General features: G+C 30.6%; 1 long non-coding RNA gene across 1 annotated transcript in view; it reads left to right on the forward strand.

Moving 5' to 3' along the window:
- Window positions 1-19,861, forward strand: part of LOC113600809 (uncharacterized) — a 224,261-nt gene that overhangs the window by 61,188 nt on the left and 143,212 nt on the right. The window contains exon 3 of the long non-coding RNA XR_003421902.2: window positions 17,561-17,605. This is a non-coding gene — a long non-coding RNA (uncharacterized LOC113600809). The remainder of the gene's footprint in view (window positions 1-17,560; window positions 17,606-19,861) is intronic.

The following is a 19,861-nucleotide window of genomic DNA, read 5'->3' on the forward strand; positions in this document are numbered from 1 at the left end:
ATATGTAAAATTATTTTTACAAAGATTCATAGATAATACACTACAGAATCCAAATGAGAAGCTTACTCCAATATAAAGTATTAGTAAAAATACTGCAAACATAATAAGTTGTCAAACTTACAGGGCTACTAGCAATGTGGAAGGAAAACTAACAATTTTGATCTTCAGTTTCCTTCTCTCTGTAACAGTTGGCAGCACGGCAATAATAACACTCCTAAAATAAAGTAAATCAACTTCTACATATTTAGTAATTTCAAGTTATTAAGACTGTGAGTGTGACTACTTTAGATTCCTCATATAAGTGAGATTGTGCAGTATTTGTCTTTATGTATCTGGCCTAATTTATTCAGTATAAGATCCTTCAGGTTTATTCATGTGGTCACAAATGCAGAATTTCTTCTTTTTAAAGGTTGAGTAATATTCCTTTGTGTGTGAGTGAGTGTGTGTGTGTGTGTGTGTTGCCTTTAAACAAAAAAAAAAAAAAGCATATATCGGTTGACACTTAGATTGCTTCCATATCTTGGCTACTGTAAATATTGCTGTAATAGATGTGAGAGTGCAGATATCTTTTGATATACTGATATCAAGTCCTTTGGATATACCCAGAAGTGCGATTGCTAGATCATAGACTAATTTATCTTGTTTTCTAGAGGTGAGCAGGGTAGAGAAATACAAGTGTTTAAGTGAGCTACAGTGAATATTTATTTCTCTATGTTTTATGTATATATGTGTGTGTTTCGGGAGATTTATTCATTTTCTAGCTATTGAATAACCACATGTAAAAATATTAAAATATTTTGAGAAGTACAAAACATGGAGGTATGTGAAGTATACGAGTTTAGAAGTGCATCATTTTTATATTTTCGTTACCTTGTCTGAAGATGGATGTTGGTTCATTGTGATTTGAATGGATCTGAATAATTGGATCACCCAATTAACTTTTGAACAGATTTGAATAATCGGATCACCCAATTAACTTTAATCATCTAAGATAAAAAGAAATGCTATTTTATGGAGAATACTGATTCCAATTCTATTTAGTATTATTTTTTTTAGTCAGAATTCCTAATTTTTCAGATTAAGGGTAAAAAAAAACTTACTTGATACTACCCTTAAATTGAAAGTAAGATTTAGCTTATCAAGCAAAACGTACGATATGGAAAAAATTGCACTTTTTTGGAGTAAGAAGTTAACAGATGCCTATGGCTATGCCAGTTAGGTATTGTAAAGATCTGGTTACAGAGCATCATGGAATATTATTCTATTTTTATTTAATTTGGAAAGGAATTCTGTACTACAATTAAAATGTCAATTTGCATGTAAAAATCTTTTTTATACTTTAACGTTTGTAGCAATTCAGGCTACAATTTTAATTCACTGTGAAGCATATCTGGACCTGAGTGTACTTTTTAAAATTAATATCCTTCACACACACACACACACACACACACACACGGGATAGATTATTTGTTAATAAAATTATGTTATTTGAAATGGTTAATGTTATTATATTTCTGGGAAATATATACTCATAAAAATAAACAATTAGTTATTTGACAGAATTTTTTTTAAAAACCATATTAACAGAGGTTTTTATTCATCAGAAATCTGTAGGACAAAAGTAGAAAAAGAAATGAATTAATTCCCATGGGCATGTTCGTGGAAAACTGCAGAACATTGAAAGTATGGATTTTCTGAGAAGGCAGCTTGTAACCAGAACAGGATAAAGAAAATAAGAGAAGAGTGATGTATAAAGTGCTCTGTGGAATGAAAGAGGGAAACATGTTTGTATCAATTCTCATTGACAATTCTCATTGCATCAGTTGTCAGTGGCTCTAACACTCTTAAGAAGAGGAGGCTAGAGAGATATTTTATGTAAGGAAACTAGATGATGACCTATTTTCACTGTCCTTTCAACCATACTAATGAGCTCCAATAGCTGTCTAGGTTGAAGAAAGTCCACCTCAAAGGTATAACATTTAGGGTCACATTATCTTGAATATTAGGATTAACACGTTGCAATTAAATAGAACTTTATCATTAATCAGGACTGGTAGTGTCCAATATGTCAAGCACTAGTCACCTGGTTATCAGACATTTGAAATGTAACTAGTCTGAATTGAAATGTATTCACCTGTCCAGTACATAAATGATTTTAAAGACAGTACAAAAACAAAAAAGAATGAAAACTCTCAATAATGTTATAAACTTACATGATAAATTATAACATTTTGAGTAATAAGGTTAAATAAAATATATTTCTAAAATCAATTTCACATTTCTTTTTAGCTTTTTAATATTTTTAATATTGTTACAAATTTGATTGTATATTTGGTTTATTTATAATTCTGATGGATTATACTGATCAAGATTTTAGCCAGAAATAACTTCCCCAATGTGCTGTATATACAAATGAAAGTTTATGATGAGACAAGATATTACTATTAATTCAATAACTTGTCAAACCAAAGAGATGATGAGTAGAAAAGCAATATAATTTTAAAAATTATGTTATTAAACAAATTTTTTGCGTGCTTTCTCTGGATAAAACATTTTAAGTGAATGTGCAAATATATAAAATATTTTAAAATTGCAATGAAAAATTCTGAAATTTTAATTAAGCATATTTATACATTTTTGAAAAATCTTACAGTAATTCATGATACACGATACAAAAAATGTATATATGTTCATTTATTTATCCATTAACTTATATATTTGTAATTATAACAACATAATTGGCATTAAACATTCAGACTTATGTATTAAATAGTGATGGGTAAGGGCACCTGGGTGGCTCAGTCAGTTAAGCATCAAACTCTTGCTTTCACTGCACTGACAGTGCAAAGCCTGCTTAGGATTCTCTCTCTTCCTCTCTCTGCTCCTTCCCCACTGTCTCTCTCTCTCTCTCTCTCTCTCAACAGACAAACAAACAAACAAACATTAAAAAATATTAAAATACTTATGGTAATGTCTGAAAGAGTTGTTAGAAAGATTTAAAAAATATAATGTCTAGTAAATAGTATGCATTCAATTATAATAACAATAACAAAAATAATATATATTAAACATTAAAGAAAATAATTAAAATAATGATGCAGAAAAAGTCAACAGTCTCAAGCTATTAATAAAACATTTTTTAAGTTTATTTATTTATTTTGAGAAAGACAGAGACAGCACAGGTGGGGGAGGGGAAGAGAGAGAGGGAGAGAGAGAATTCCAAGCAGGCTCCGTGCTGCCAGTATAAAGCCCAACTATGGGGCTTGAACTCATGAAATCAAGATCCGGATGCTTAATTGATTGAGTCACCCAGGTTCCCCTTGATAAAATACTTTTAAACACAGTTCCCATAATGAAAGATGTGATATATCTGTCTTACTTCAGGGAAATTTCCATGTAGATTTTATTCAGGTGGGTAAATTAATTAATTCTATGTTAATCTATTAAACAAAAATATTTTAGTGCTTTTCTCCTGCTTTATGTGTGTCTGCATACATCTTGAAAGTTCTTTGTGTCTCCACGCATCTTCAAAGTTTGTTTAATATTAAAATGTGTCAATTGAATAATTTAAAATTTACCAGTAGATTTTCTGATATTTTTAATAAAATTCTGGTTAGACTGTGTGCATACATACTAGCATTTTTAATTTCAAATCACGATTTTCAAGAAGAGAAAGAAGGAGACATCAATTGTGACAGTCCCCAAAAACCTTTCTTTTTATAATGCTGTGCTTCATCAGAAAGACAAAATTTTCCCAATAACTTTTCCTAACATTCAGAGAGAAGAAAAAAAAATTCTTATCTATTTTTAGATATACTGGTATACCTAAAGTATCAAGGTTATAAAGTCAAATTCGAAAAAAACAGTGGTAATGGAGATACAGCTCTTCACCTTTTAGCTAAAGATAGAAGGTGATATAAAAAGAATAAACCTATACACTACACATTAACAAATATACTTGTATGTATTGCTGCGGATTTTCAAAGGGCTATTTTAGACTTTTTTCATTTATGTTTTTAAACAGGAGAATTAGAGATTATGCAATAAGCATGTGTTCACATATAATGAAGTGAGTTCATCAAATCAGGATTTTCAAGGCTAAATCCCATACTTAAGGAAGACTGTTCCACTTTAATCCATTTGAAATGTTGAATCAAAATATATAATTAAATTTGCTCATTGTGAGGGATGAATAATATATATTTTGAATGTCACTTCATAGCAGCATGAGAACAATATTTCACTTTCTACAGTCATAACGTACCTTTATGATATCTGTGCCCTGTTCCCTGACATCGTGGGAATGCTCATTTGGAGGCATGTTGACTAAAAAGCTAGCATGAATAAACACAGCCAAGCTAGACTTCAGAAAATATGTCAAAACATCCACCTGAAATTTTGGCATACAATTATTTAGTTGACATATCTAAAGGCCAAGTAAAATTTGATTAATGCATTAAAAAATAAATACAGCAAGAAAAAAACACTTAGGATTTTTTTTTAAATTTAAATTATGAGAAGCAGATAATGTACCAAGCATTTAATGGATAAGATGTAAATTATAAAAGCTATTTAATTAACATTTTCTGTAATTAACACTTTCTAAGATTAGAAATAGAAATAGAAAAAGTTTACTTGTATATTTAGGAGACAAATGGCCTGAATTTCAGGAAAATGCTCATACCAATCAATAATGTGAATATAATGGGAATAAAGTAATTGTTAACAGTGCTCATTTTATAGTTATTTGTACATCCTGCAATGTTCATTTTTATAGTCTTAATCATATTGGAGACACACATGTAGCAGATCATATCAGGTAGGCCTTTCTGAATGCAGTAAAAATATATTAAATAGAGCAAACAATGTTGTAACTTTAAAGGTCAAAATCTAAAAACATCGTATTTATATATATATTTTTTTTGTTATCAAATCCCTACTTCCTCTCTAGCTCATTTATATATTAAAGTAGAGTCATGCTTACATGCTAATAATTACATAACTGAATCTGAGTTTTAGGCCAAATTTGCTGATATAATTTACAATTTCATTATATATTCAGACTATTTTAATCAGCTCAAAATATCATATCTGTCATACAGTTTAGCTAAATTTTGTTTTAGCAAAATAATAAAGATAATCAGTGGATCTACCTTGTCCCATTTTAGAGTATGATACATATGTTTCAATCATGTTTGACCATAAGGAATATAATGTAATTAATACATATACATGTATATCTGAATAAAATATACATTGATCTATAATAGAAAATATTTTCCTATATGTTATGTATTGCATTACCATCACTACTTGTTCATTAAGCTCCCCTTACTTTATGCATGATGATACTAAAGTACACTGATATCAGAAGGTAGTAAATGGCTAGCATTAATCTATAACTAATTGTATTTAGCACCTATTATGACTTAACCAGTAGTAGACTAAATAATGGGGATAGGAGAGGCAAACATGCTCCCAAATTATTAACTATCTAAAAAATACTCAATTCCCATTCAATGTAACAAAATGATTTGATATAGATAGTTGTAAGGTTTATAATCTAAGAAAGAAAGAAAATTAAATGATAATATTTTAGATATAATCAGTGATTTTCAATAAAATAATGAAGTGAAAATATTCCATTATATAATAATAATCTTTCTCTGTTCTACCTTTAAATATCTCTTCTAATTTTTAACCTAGTTTGGACATATGGGCATTCCTTTCAGTTACACACATATAAATTCCATTCTATATATGTATATATGACTATTACTCTTCTCTATAAAAATTTTATTTCTTATTTCAAGAAGCTGTCTCTTGTTGGCTGATGACATAGATTTTGTATATTATCATCATAATATTTTTTGCATAATCATGCAGCATATTTAGATGATACCATTCTATTTAAAATTTTACAATACTGTTACTTTGCCACACTTCATTTAAAAACTTGATTAAATCTGAACATTTAAGTTTCAAAAATAATTATTTTCACTTTTATGGGAAAACAGATAGCCAAACCTCCTCATCTAAAACAGATTTCTAAGCCATTAGGTTGCAGAAATAACTATTCAGATCCCTTGTGATTAAAGAGAGCCATTAAACTGTACCTCAAAGTGAACTAGCATTTTGATATATTCTTAGTGTTGTTTTGAAGATTTAATTAATGATATAAAATGCTATGTGAATGAAAAACAAAAGCAAATAGATCCTGCTCATATATTTTAGCCTTTATGTTTTTTTTTTACTTTAAGAATATTGTCTTATTTAAAATATTTCTGAGAAGTGAAACATTATTTTAGATTCAATAGCTCATGTAAACTTATAATGAATAATCTTCCTATTCCAAAAAATATCTTTGTTACTACATTCTTTAAAAAAAAAAGCAAACGGGGCGCCTGAGTGGTGCAGTCGGTTAAGCGTCCGACTTCAGCCAGGTCACTATCTCGCGGTCCGTGAGTTCGAGCCCCGCGTCGGGCTCTGGGCTGATGGCTCAGAGCCTGGAGCCTGTTTCCGATTCTGTGTCTCCCTCTCTCTCTGCCCCTCCCCCGTTCATGCTCTGTCTCTCTCTGTCCCAAAAATAAATAAAAACGTTGAAAAAAAAAAAGCAAACACTTTAGTTTGCCATAGTTTCATTGTTCATATAATTCCCTCTCATGGGCTTAAAGTCAAAACTGAACTGAAAGAACCATTTTGTTGAAAGTTCATCCTGTAATGTAGCAACTGGAGTTACAAAAGCAAGCAATTAAGACATAGAATAATGTTTATTTTTTTATTTTTGTTTTTTAAGTTGAAGAAACTTCATGGTTATTTAGTCATTTTCTCTTTTTCTATTTCTGTAAGTGGGAAATGAATGACTCTGTTACTCACTTCCTATCTCACAGGCAGTTTGTGTCACAACTATGGTTAGGATCCAGGTCTTCTGGTCTTATTCAATGCTTTGTTTCATTATAGTTGTTGAGAAAAATTGTTTCTTCATTGTTTACCAGGAAGACCACATTCTTCCATGTTTGTCAGTATCGAACTGCTGCTATGTGGCTGAACTAAGACTAAGTTTTAAAAAAGAAATAAAATAAAATAAAGCTCTGACAGTTTTCTAGAGTTTGTTTCTATTTGAGTAGAGGAACAACACTGAACATTGACCCATTTCTATCAAGCCAAAATTCCCCTTACAGCTCATTGCCAATCATCAGTCACTTTGTCAGAAATGTGCCAAAGATTCCAGTCATTCATGTAGCACTGAACCATAATACATACTGTTTAAGTCATGCATTAAATCTATCTCAGAGCTCTAACCTTAAATCCATTTTGTACTTAGCTGTCTGTGAGTGACAGGGCTAATTGGTCCACTTTCTTGTATAAGGTTACTTTGCAGTAGTCAGATGATGGATTTCTGAAATTGTTAAGCTGGGAAAGTTAGTTCTTTACTTTTGACCTTCCTTCGGGTCTTGAATGTATTCTTAAACATTCATATAAAGGGGCACAGCCTCTTTGTATGAACATCAGTATTGTAGGTGCCTCTAAAAATCTGTTATATCCTACTTGAGGTATCCTGGATTAGAATACATCAGAATGACATAAAACTTTTGATTGTATATTGGGTGTCACCATAATCAGAGGGACACTGAAAATAACAGTAAAACTTATTTGACAATCTTCACAACTGTACAAACCAGAATCTATTCTATTATGCACCTCATGCTTACTGAATTCATTCTATGTGAAGAGACGTATTATTAAAATCTGTTCCTTCCCTAGTTTTCAAATTTGTGTAGCCACTCCACTGAAAATTTAAAGACATATAAACATCTTCAACCAACAATAATAAGAATGTAAGATTTAAAAAAAAACTGCCTTCGTTCATTCCTCTGCTATAACAACATTGCAGAAAACAGCATAGCGGTTCCTCAAAACATTAAAGACAAATACCATATGATCCAATAATTTCACAACTGAGTATTTACACAAATAAAATGAAAACACTAACTTGAAAAATATATGTATCCCTATGTTTGTTTATTGCAGCATTATTTACAGTAGCCAAGATATGAAAGCAACCTAAGAGTCCATCAAGAGATGAATGGATAAGGAAAGTGTATACACACACACACACACAGGAATATTATACAGCCATACAAAGGATGAGATCTTGCCATTTGCAACAACATGGATGGTCCTAGAAGGTATTATTTATGTGGGGAGAGGCACAAAATAGGTGGAGGAGAGTGGGAGATGTAGGCTTACAGTTATGGTGTGAATAAATCATGGGAATAAAAGGCACAGCATAGGAAATATAGTCAATGATTTTGTAATTATGTTGTATGGTGATTGATTATATCTATACTTGTGGTGAGAATAGCATAATATATAGAGACATTGGATCACTATATCATATACCTGATACTAATGTAAAATTACGTGTCACCTATACTCAAATTAAAAAATAAATTAAGGGGCGCCTGGGTGGCTCAGTCGGTTAAGCGTCCGACTTGAGCTCAGGTCATGATCTCGCGGTCCGTGAGTTCAAGCCCCGCGTCGGGCTCTGGGCTGATGGCTCAGAGCCTGGAGCCTGCTTACGATTCTGTGTCTCCCTTTCTCTCTGCCCCTCCCCTGTTCATGCTCTGTCTCTTTCTGTCCCAAAAATAAATAAACGTTAAAAAAATTTAAAAAAATAAAATAAAGATGAATAACACTCCTTAAGTCCTACTAGCAAGTGTTACATGTTTTTGGTAAAAAATAGACATCAACAGTTGTTCCAAAATCATCAGGATTGTAAATTCCACAACAACAGCTACTAAATCTACCAAACCTAATTGAATGGGGCAAAATCTTCATTTAACCTTTTATGCATGCTACTGAAGATGCCTGTCCATCAATAAATAACTTCTTTTTTTTTAAGAATATGGTTATCTATGAAGGATTAGTTATTAATTACTTTCCCATTAGTAACTTCATTTAGCCATTTCTTGGGCTTCCCCTTTTTAGTGAATGTTCACAAAATACATTGATAGGTTTCCCAGTTGGCCATATTTAGTATCTAAATGTTTATCCTTCCTAAATTATACTCTTAACCCCAGAGTAAACCAACTAATATTCTTATTATTGTGATTCTAAATTCTGGTTCAGACATCTTGCTTATATCTGTGTTGGTTAAGTCCCTGGCTGTCCTTTCTTCCTGTTCTTTCTTTTGGGGTGAATTCCTTCATTTTTTTCATTTTGAAGAAAGAAAAAGAATTAGTAAGGTAAAAAATGTAAAATTAAAAAATTAAAAACAACACAAAAAATCAAATAAAGGATGCTAGATCCTAGGGGTTTTCTGGTCTGGTTGTTGAAAGGAGCTTGATAGAGTAGAGAAAAAAAGGAAAAATAAGAAAAGAAAGAAAGAAAATGTTTGAAAATTTTAAAAAATGAATATAATGAAATAGAATATAATGAAATTATGGGAGTAAAAAATAGAATTTGAAAAATTTACAAAAAAGTAAAAAATATAGAATCTCCATCCAATCTCCGTCCTCTCTCTGCAAGCAAAAACAGCTCCCTGCCCTCCGTGGCTTTCTCCCCCACATAACTGCTGAGTTCTCTGGTTCAGGTTATACAGATTGTTGTGTTAATCCTCAAATCAGTTTTCTAGGTGTGCAGGATGATTTAGCGTTGATCTAGCTGTATTTCAGGGACTAGAGATGCAAAAAAAAACAAAAAAACTTCCATGCTCCTTGCCATCTTGGCCCCTAAATTCTAAATTGTTATAATTCTAATGTAAATTTCATTTTGTGTGTGTATGCATGTGTGTTCTGTGTTCTGGAGGACTCAATAAAATTACAGTATAGCAAAAACAAAAACAAGGGGAAATATTTTTAAATAAAAGTAAGAAAGAATTAACATTACTAAAGTTTATTTCAGGTTACAAAACTATAGTAGTTATAACACTTTGTACTCATACTTGACGTGGTCTTCTGTTTAAATGCTATTGTATCTAGGAGTATTACATTGATGGTCTTGTATAAAAAGGAAATCCCTCCTACTCTCTACCTTACTTTGTTTTATTTTACCTCACGATTTTAATTACTGATTGTTGTTACATATCTTGTGTAGGTGTTTTATACTCAGTATCTTTTGAAGAGAATATACACTTTATGATAACAGAATTTTTTTTTCACTCTTCCATCATATGGGTCTGCAAGAACACCTGGCCTGATAAATATGTGATGGTGGAATGTCTTATACATATGGTAAATAAATAAATAAATAAAGGAATCCTGGAATAATAGGGAAGCAGAGATTATTTACACAGTAGTAATGATATGCTTTTTCAAAGGTATGAATAAATTCTTGCAAAACGGTTTTGGAAAATAAAGTCCAATTTAAGTATGTGATACAATGAAAATGACGACAAAGCAATCAAATTGTTTCATAGTTTACCTATGCAAATTGGAGAAATTTCAAAACCTAAAATAAATAAAATGAAATAAATTATTAATGAAAAACCCATAAAATACAATTCATTGTAATTTATAATTCTTTAATCTAAAGGATAAATTTATTTGGATTACATTTCCATCCTAATATATGCTGAATATTGGATATCTGAATAATATGTGTTTATCTATCTAGAATTATACCTGCCAAATATAGTCTTCTTTTAGTAATAATCAAATGATAATAATAACACCAATAGTAACAATAATAGTTTTTTTTTAAATAGGGTTATTTATAAAGTATTTAACAACACTGGGATTTTCATTTTGCTGTCAAGAAACTGATAATCAAAAAAGTTACTTGGTAACTTAGGACTCCATGGTTACTTGGAAGCAAATATGGACTGGTAATCCACTGGTCACAATGAAGAAGTAATCTTTTGAAGAACTAGAACATTTATCATATGTACTATTAACGGATATTACATCATCCCACACAGTCATCACCACATTTGGAAACATGCTCTTTTATTACTTATGTCCAATTAAGTGAATACAAATTAAGCACAGCCTATGAGTAATTGAAAAGATTCGAGTCCTTGAGAGAGTAAACACACACATGCAGGCACATACATTGTTAGTTTCTCTTATTCTTTTTAGTCATGTTCTGTCCAGATCTTTGCCTGGATCTTCAGCCTGGTAGTTTTTTCCTAGAGTCAGGTATTCCCTTGAGGAAAAAAGCCACTGCAGAATGTCAGCTCATCCTCTGTAGTGCTACTTTCTCCAGAATTTTATCCCATTAAATTCAGGTTGCTTCAGTGGTTCTCTGATGACATATAACAGTATATATATATATACTGTATATATATATATACTGTATATATATATATATATATATATATATATATACACAAATTTAACAATATTTAATAAAGTGGGTAAACTTGAAATTCCAATGTGAAAGTCTCATTGATTGCAGGGGAATTACAGTGATGGATTTTGTCTTCATAAGGCAATGTAGTGAGGAGTTTAAGGTTTAAATATATTGAGGTTGGTGAAGTTTAAGGCAAATATAAACATTACCAATCAGTTTGGTACATTGAAACTTAAAGTTTTCTAAGCTCTTCAAGCATTTTCTTTTAAAAGGCACATTTATAAAACTGAGAGCATCCTATCTTTGTATGCTCCTGAATATGTGTTTCAACTTATTTTTATCAAAGACAACATGGCCATACAGTTTCTATAAATGAACAATTTAATATCAATTATACAAAATGTTGTGAAATAAATACTTTTCAAAAATTATTTATGGCATCTCTATCTAAATTTGAAGGCACTTCACATATATTTTGCATGACCATACTAATACATCAACAGTATTAGAAACTAAATTACTTAATGGAAATCATAGTAAAGTTCCTATTTAATACCAACAATAAGAATTATGGTTTGCTTTGGTATGCATTTGAAAGTAAACTAAAGTTAAAAAATAGTATTTTCAGAAAAAAATGTCCTATTGTTTTGAAAGTCCAAGACATCTTCTGGATGTCTATTTATGTCTTGTTGAAATGACTTTTATGTTATGAAGAAAATACATTTGTGTTACCAACTATATTAATTAAAATTAAGAAACTATTGAAACATTATTCTTCATCCTTCCTTCTCTTTAATAACAAAAGGGGACTAGAACATTAAACAAACATCTGACTCAAAATGTTTAGTGATATTCCTCATCTCTTTCTCTTTCTCTCTGCCACTCGACAGACAATGAAACAAAATTTTATAAGAAAGACAGATACTTAACGGTTGCTTTTACTAATGATATTCTATGAAAAATTCCCCTAAGAGTACTTTTAAAAACTTAATATAGATGATTTCTGAATATCACAATGCATTTTTATAAATAGCATTTAGAAGACAATGTTTTTGTTTAGTGTAAATTGAGTTACATCCTCATGTATAACTTTAAATGTGTGTATTGTAATTGAGAACAGTAGGACCAATACACTGTTCAATAGTATAGAACTTATTTTGTATTGAGAAACACATTTTTGGCTGACATAGTCTGTGAAATGGATACATGCATACTTATCTTAATCCCACTGGAGGTAAAAGAGTGCTACTTTTTTGGATAGAACTTTTAAAATATATACATTAACTAGTAGGTACGAGACCCTAAAAGGTACACATGGGAGAAGATGTAGCAAAAACAAAACAAAAACCCAGACATCACCTTGATGTGCTCAACCTCAAATTTCTGGGTTGTTTTAAATACTTGAACAATCCTAAAATGTATAGAGAACACCTGAGGTCCTCATTTTCCAGATCTGTGACATCAACAGTATTAGAAACTAAATTACTTAATGGAAACCATGGTAAATTTCCTATTTAAAGCAACAATAAGAATTTATGGGTTGCTTCGCTATGCATTTGAAAGTAAACTAAAATTAAAAAATAACATCTTCAGAAAAAAATGTCCTATTGTTTTGAAAGTCCAAGACATTTTCTGGTTGTCTAAATATGTCTTGTTGAAATGATTTTTATGTTATGAAGAAAATATATAGACAGTGACTTACAGGGGAACAGTTCAAAATCCACACTTTTCTGGGAAAAGTATGAGTACTTTAATTTGATACAAAAAGAGATGTCTTTATGCCAAGGCTACTTAAAGAAGTCAAGTGGATATGCTTAGCACATTTCAAAAAGTATTTCATAGAATAAAGTTTATTTTTTACTGTGATCTGATTTGAATCAAAGTAAATGCATTTATATTTTGAGGCATGAAGTCCAATCTTTCATCGTTAAGGATGTTTCATTCCCTGTATTCTTTCAGCTACTGTTTATAAAATTTCTAAACTCATTAAAACATCATTTATCAGGAAGCACATGAATAAGAACATGCAAAATAAAGTTTAATACTTATTATTATTTTCCATTTATGTTGATTTTGTGTTACCTTAAAATATTATATGAAATTTCTTAATTATGAAGAAATTAAAAATATAATCTAGCATATATTTCAAATATTAAGACAATAGAAAACCATTTCATTATAAAGAGCATGAAGTTGTTGTTCATTATTACCTGGGGTAATTAGGTATTCATATATATTTCCAGGAAAGCTGTATGTTAAATATCAATTCTTACTAGAAAAAAAGCAAAGATTCATAATAGTGTGAAAATTAGGGAAGTTAATTTAAGAATAAATTTCATAAAGATAAGACTACATTCAATTATTATAAGTTAGATCTGTTCAAAATATGTCCTTAAATGTAGATAAATACTATATACACACAACTTTAGAAAAAAAACCATATATATATATATGGTTTTTTTTTCTAAAGTTGTGTGTATATATATATACACATGCCGTCCAAGGGTCCTTTGCAGTCTGTGCAGGTCTTCGGCCGCAAGAAGAACATATATATATGTTGTGCTTCAGTGTGTAATTCACTAGTCTAGACATTAAAATGTAGCAGAGAAAGATGCAGAGAAAGAACAGACATCTTTGAGGAACAATAGTAAATAGCAAATAATCCATTTACTTCTGATTTCACTTTTGCATATATTGTATAGTAATCTTAATAAACGTTCATAAAAATGTAATGGGCTAGCTGATTTTTGTACCCATGAAACTATATAACACATATATAATGATGTATCTTCATGGCAAATTATGCTTTCCATATCTGTAAGCTGTTATGTATCATAAGTCAAGATAGGTCACTCATTAAGATACTCTGTGAATCAATTTGTTTTTTGTTTTTTGTTTTTTGTTTGGTATTTAGGGTCAATGGGCTCATTTTAAGTTTAGGAAGGTTACATGACAGTGTCTTCTAGGATGAACAATAGTAGTCAATCCAAAATTTAAAAAGTGGATATACAAATTCTGTATCAATAATGTTTAGGGATTAAAGATTAAGAAAATGAAATAAATTCACACACACACACACACACACACACACACACACACACACTAAATTACCTGAGACCAAAACAACCCTCAGACCGTTTCATAGATATAAGAAATCACTGAGAAGCGAAATTTTAAAAGAACTATTTTTTCTGATGTCTTCAGTACTAAATAGTTGTAAACAATGATAAAATATGTTAAAAATTATATTTGAAATGCTAACTTCTAATTGAATTAAGAAATAGAGATATTTCAAAGATTAAAGAGGTATAGTATATTATGGGATAAAATGAGAACACATTTTCATATAGACATCCATTAAGTGGTTATCACTGGTATCATTTTCTGAGTTGATTAAGTTTTTATAAGTGAGTTTTTAAAATTATGAATCATTAAGTAAATATTTGGTATGTGTAGGCACTACAGAAAATGATGTTTAATTTTTAAAACTAAATTTCAAAGAAAATTATTTTCCATGCAATAATTTTTTGCCATGTAATACTTTTACCCATAGCTCTATAATCTGGCACTCTTCATAATTGACAGGAAATGATGAGGGATGCTTTAAAAATTATGAAAGCATTAGTGATTTTTAAAGTCCTCTATTGAATCTGATGTGCAATCAAGATTGCAAAATAGTGTCCCCAACGCTGTGAAACATTGGGAACATTCAGGTATTCATAATGCTATTATTTTGAGCAAAATACCCTTATAGAAAAAAAACCTAGCATACTTTTTCTCTATTCAAGAGGCATTCTCCCTCTACCTTAGAAAAAAGCATAAGCCTTCATCATTCGGATGAAACTATCACTGATCCAATCTCGTTTTATATTTCATATCTTCTACCTTTGATATAATCATAACAGAGAAATAGTTTAGCAATTCTTTTAAAATTATCTATTATCTATGCCAATGTCCACTAGTATAAACAAATGATTTTAGTATGTAGCCTCAGATTAACCTTACTGTATTTTTCTTATGTATTGTTAAAATCAATATATATTATTATTCAATGGGAAAAAATGGAGATATTTCCTTTGAAAATTATTAAAATAAGGACAGCAGACAGCTCTTTGACTGTGTATTTGTTTTAAATGAAACTCTTCATGTAGACTCAAATAACTCTAGATAATTTGAATAACTTTAATAAAGTTTTTTTCACTTGCAGAGTACTCTTAAAATTTCCATTAGATTTATTTAACATATATTTATTCAGGGATTTAAATGGTTTTTCTGTCCAAATATTTTCTCTCCAGCTATATGTATGTTATTTTTTTTCCTTGAAGATAGTAGGTTTGGTTAAAAATTGAAAAAAAAACCTTTTTCCCCCCCACGAGCAAATTTTACTAACCTGTTAATAGCTTGTATTCATTGTATAGGGGTGTGTGTGTGTGTGTGTGCGCGTGTGCGTGTGTGTGTGTGTTTGCGTGTGTGTTAGGACATTCTAAAGATTTGTTTTTTGGAGCATAAATATAACCATTTAGAGAAGAAACTCATGGACTATGATAGATAGTAGAGATCGATAGAGCTGTACATGTAGATGTAGATGTAGCCATAGATGTCTGTATAGGTATTTAAAGTGGGACGCACCAAAAAAGAGGAAAAGCCTCTAGGTGATTTTATTGTATAAATATTTTTGTTTCTTAGTTTCTTCATTCTTTAAAACCTAGCTTTTTTGCATGCGTAAGGGAAATATTCCACTGTTACAACTCCGGGGTAAGAAATAATTTCCCTTAACAATCTTTGGCATTAAAAATGTATATGTAGAATATTATATAGAAAAAATGTTCTCAAAACATTCAACTCAAAAAAATAACCATTAAGCCTAACATAAGACTTACAGTCTAAGCTACAAAATGCTGCCAAATATAAGGATTTCATAGTAGCACACTTTTATTTGTTTATTTATTTTTTGCCATTGGGCATGACTTTAAATGGAATTAACATGCACCACCCCATATATTTAGTAACAGTTGGTTTAAACATATACAAAAGACTTTTAAATTAATTTGAAATATATCAAAGGAGGATAATTATCTCTACCACCCCAAAACATAATAAGAAAATACTAATTTTTTTCCTACATCTTCCAACTTCATATAAAATATGCTTCTCTGGAATGCGGGCAGTGATTGGTGAGCTGTTCTCACTCGGTAGAAGATTCAAATACCTTCTTTTACTTCAAGGAGGAAAAAATAAAGTTAATAGAATAGGAAGCTTGACACTGAAACTGAGAGACAGGGATCTCTAAAGTTGAGAAATTTGGGTGACATAATGTCTCTATGCATTAACTTCATAATAATCCAGCCAACATAATGGTAGTTATAGCAGAATGTATGTTTCCACAAAGGAAAAAGGTATGCTAGAAAATGAAACTTCTAAGAGGAATAATTTTATTTTCTATTTTAAATTATGAAGATAGATCATCAAACTAGTTCTAGGTATACATTTAAGCTACTATGAACTGCATTATTTAAAAATGATATTCTAATATAACCCATAATCTCAAGTGAATTTAATCCATCACAAAACTCTTTTCATATCCACACACAAACACATAAAGGTACATATACACAAACACACATCTCTGCTAAAATCCAATCCATCAGGTGACTATTCATATCTACATAGGAACATACACATAAGTACAAATAGAAACAAAATTCTAAGGAATATGGAATATTATTGGGAGATGGAAAAATCTCATATTTGGGAGTACAAACAATAATTTATTTATTAGCAAATAATGTGTGAATACTAGTTTCTAAAGTGTTTAAAAATATTATCTGAGCCCGCCTTGGCAGCAATATACTAAAAATATTTGGAAGTATGCCATCATATTCTAAGTTTAAGGTCCTAAAAATTAATATAAGGTTAAATAATGATCTAATTTAGTAAAATATACCTTATAATCATTGACTTAAAAAAAAGTATAGAGTTAATTCTTTTTTCAAAAAACGTACTTATGCATGTAAAGCACAACTTTAGAAAGTAATAAATTAATATTACATCTATCTGCATAAATTTGTTTGGTGACTTTAATCTTAAGTTTGATCATCAGAAGTTTGTATTACATAGAAAATACTATGTTACATTTTTTTGAGGGAAAATCATGCCGGCTTTTAATTATAATTAATCAAATATGACTCAAATTATGAAAAATCTAAATATTGCTATAATTATTATTTAGGTCCAGTATTTGACAAACCTTTTCTTTTCCTTACAGCCTAAAGCACTGTTCAGATGACATCATAACAGTGTCTAACAAAGGGTAAGTTTATTATTATGAACATATTTATGTCAATACATACGCATGTTTGTTAGTGTGATATTTTTTCCTTTGTGAGCTATTAGAATGTTAATGTTAATAGAACATGTGTGTGCACCACTAATAAGTATACAGATTTGTATACAAAATGCCAGCTTCAAGCACTTTTAGTTTTCTGTTAATTTTAGAATTGTCTGCAATATTAAGTTGAAATGCATTTAGTAAATCAGTTATCACTATATTGTCAATTTCATATCCTTTCAGTTTCATCATTTGCTTAGAATAAATGACTCTTTATCTAAGAACCATAAGAAACAGATTTCTCTCTTAAATAGTATGACAATACTAATTTTTATATTATTTTATTTATCTAAATTTAGTTATTAATATTATAAAGTATCAGTATATGTTATAAATACCATCTACCTACACTTTTTAGGTTAACTCAATTTTATCTATAAATGGGATGGGGAAATGTATTGTTGCAATCACTCTTCTTGTAACCACCATATTTGATTCAAGGAAAAAAACGTAACCCTCTTTCTTTCAGGAAAAAAAAAAAGACCTATGAAGTAGTGCTTTTCTGCTTAACCATGGTTTATCAACTTCAGCATTATTGACATTTGTTGTGAGGGTTGTTCTGTTCATTGATGGACTGGTAGTATCCCTGGCCTCTATCCACTAGATAAAGTCAAACCCCCAGTCATGATAATCAGAAATGTTTTCAGACATTTTGTCTACTCCCTGGGGGGCACATTCACCCCTTTAGCTTGGTAACCTCCTTAATGTTTTAAAGTGAAGAAAAGAATCAGACAACTGTTCCCAGGCTATACTCCACCTTTAGTTATTTATTAAAATGACACTATTTTATTTTACATTTGTGCAGAATCTGGAAATATATGGCAGTTGGATAATTGCATTACAGTATGCAATTATGCATACTAAAGTCTGTTGTTTTGAGTCTTCTACACTTTCATGTTATGTCAGTTACACACAGATTTTTTTTTTTTCTTCTGAATTGTGACTAAGTTTTGGTTAATTTAGCTTGGTAACTCACAGTAGTTGATGCTCCCAAATGCATGAGGCATTTTCTTGGTTAAAGTGCCAAATCCCTTTGGAGTTTTTAAGTCTATTTTGAGAGAGAGTGAGCATGTGCAAGTGGTGGAGAGAGGCAGAAGGAGGGAGAGAAAGAATCCTAGGCAGACTTAATGCTCAGAGGGGAGCCCAAAGCGGTGTTGAACTGGAATCATGACCTGAGTGGAAATTAGGAGTCAGATGCTCAACCAATTTAGCCACCCTGGAGTCCCAAGATGTTATTAAGCATTATCATAATGCATTATTCTCAAATTCTTTTTAAAAGTTATTAAGCAGATTTAAATGGTGACCATGATTATTATAATTTGACTGACAGTAAGGATGCCTGGTAAATATATCACCTATACTTTTAAGAATCCTGTTCATCCGGGAGCGTCTGGGTGGCTCAGTCAGTTGAGCGTCCGACTTTGGCTCAGGTCATGATCTCGCGGTCTGTGAGTTAGAGCCCGCGTCGGGCTCTGTGCTGACAGCTCAGAGCCTGGAGCTTGCTTCAGATTCTGTGTTTCCCTCTCTCTCTCTGCCCCTCCCCTGCTCATGCTCTGTCTCTCTGTCAAAAATAACATTAACATTAAAAAATTAAAAAAAAAAGAATCCTGTTATTCCAGATAATGGAATATCGAGGTAGTTGATAAATAGCACACAGGTTAGCCATTCCTGATGAAAGCCTTTGATGACTTCCAGATTCAGACTTCTAATTCTGAGGAACTGATACATTTTATCCACTATCGCTGACTCTTCTAGTCCAAGAAGTTTACATTTATAATAGTTTCTTGAAGGAGTCAGTATAAAAATTCTCTCTCTCATATGTATATATGTACACACACACATATATATATATGCATACACATATATATACGTTTACACACATACATTATATATACAAATATCAGTATGTGATTATAAGTATATATTTATATACATATATATGAACATATATAGGAAAATAGTAAATTGATAATTAGTGATACAGTAATTATAAAGTGTCCACTAGAAATGATCCAAGTGCCTAAACACAAACAACTTTGAGGTCCTAGATCTCAATACTGTAGAACTTCCTTTTGCATCTTAACTTAATGCCTAGAATTCTACCAAGAGATTTTAACCTGAGAAGAGGAATCTTATGAGAATTTTAGCATTGGAATATAACATGTAAATATAATACTT

The sequence above is a fragment of the Acinonyx jubatus genome, chromosome A1 (genome assembly GCF_027475565.1).
Source record: "Acinonyx jubatus isolate Ajub_Pintada_27869175 chromosome A1, VMU_Ajub_asm_v1.0, whole genome shotgun sequence".
Taxonomy (NCBI): Eukaryota; Metazoa; Chordata; class Mammalia; order Carnivora; family Felidae; genus Acinonyx; species Acinonyx jubatus.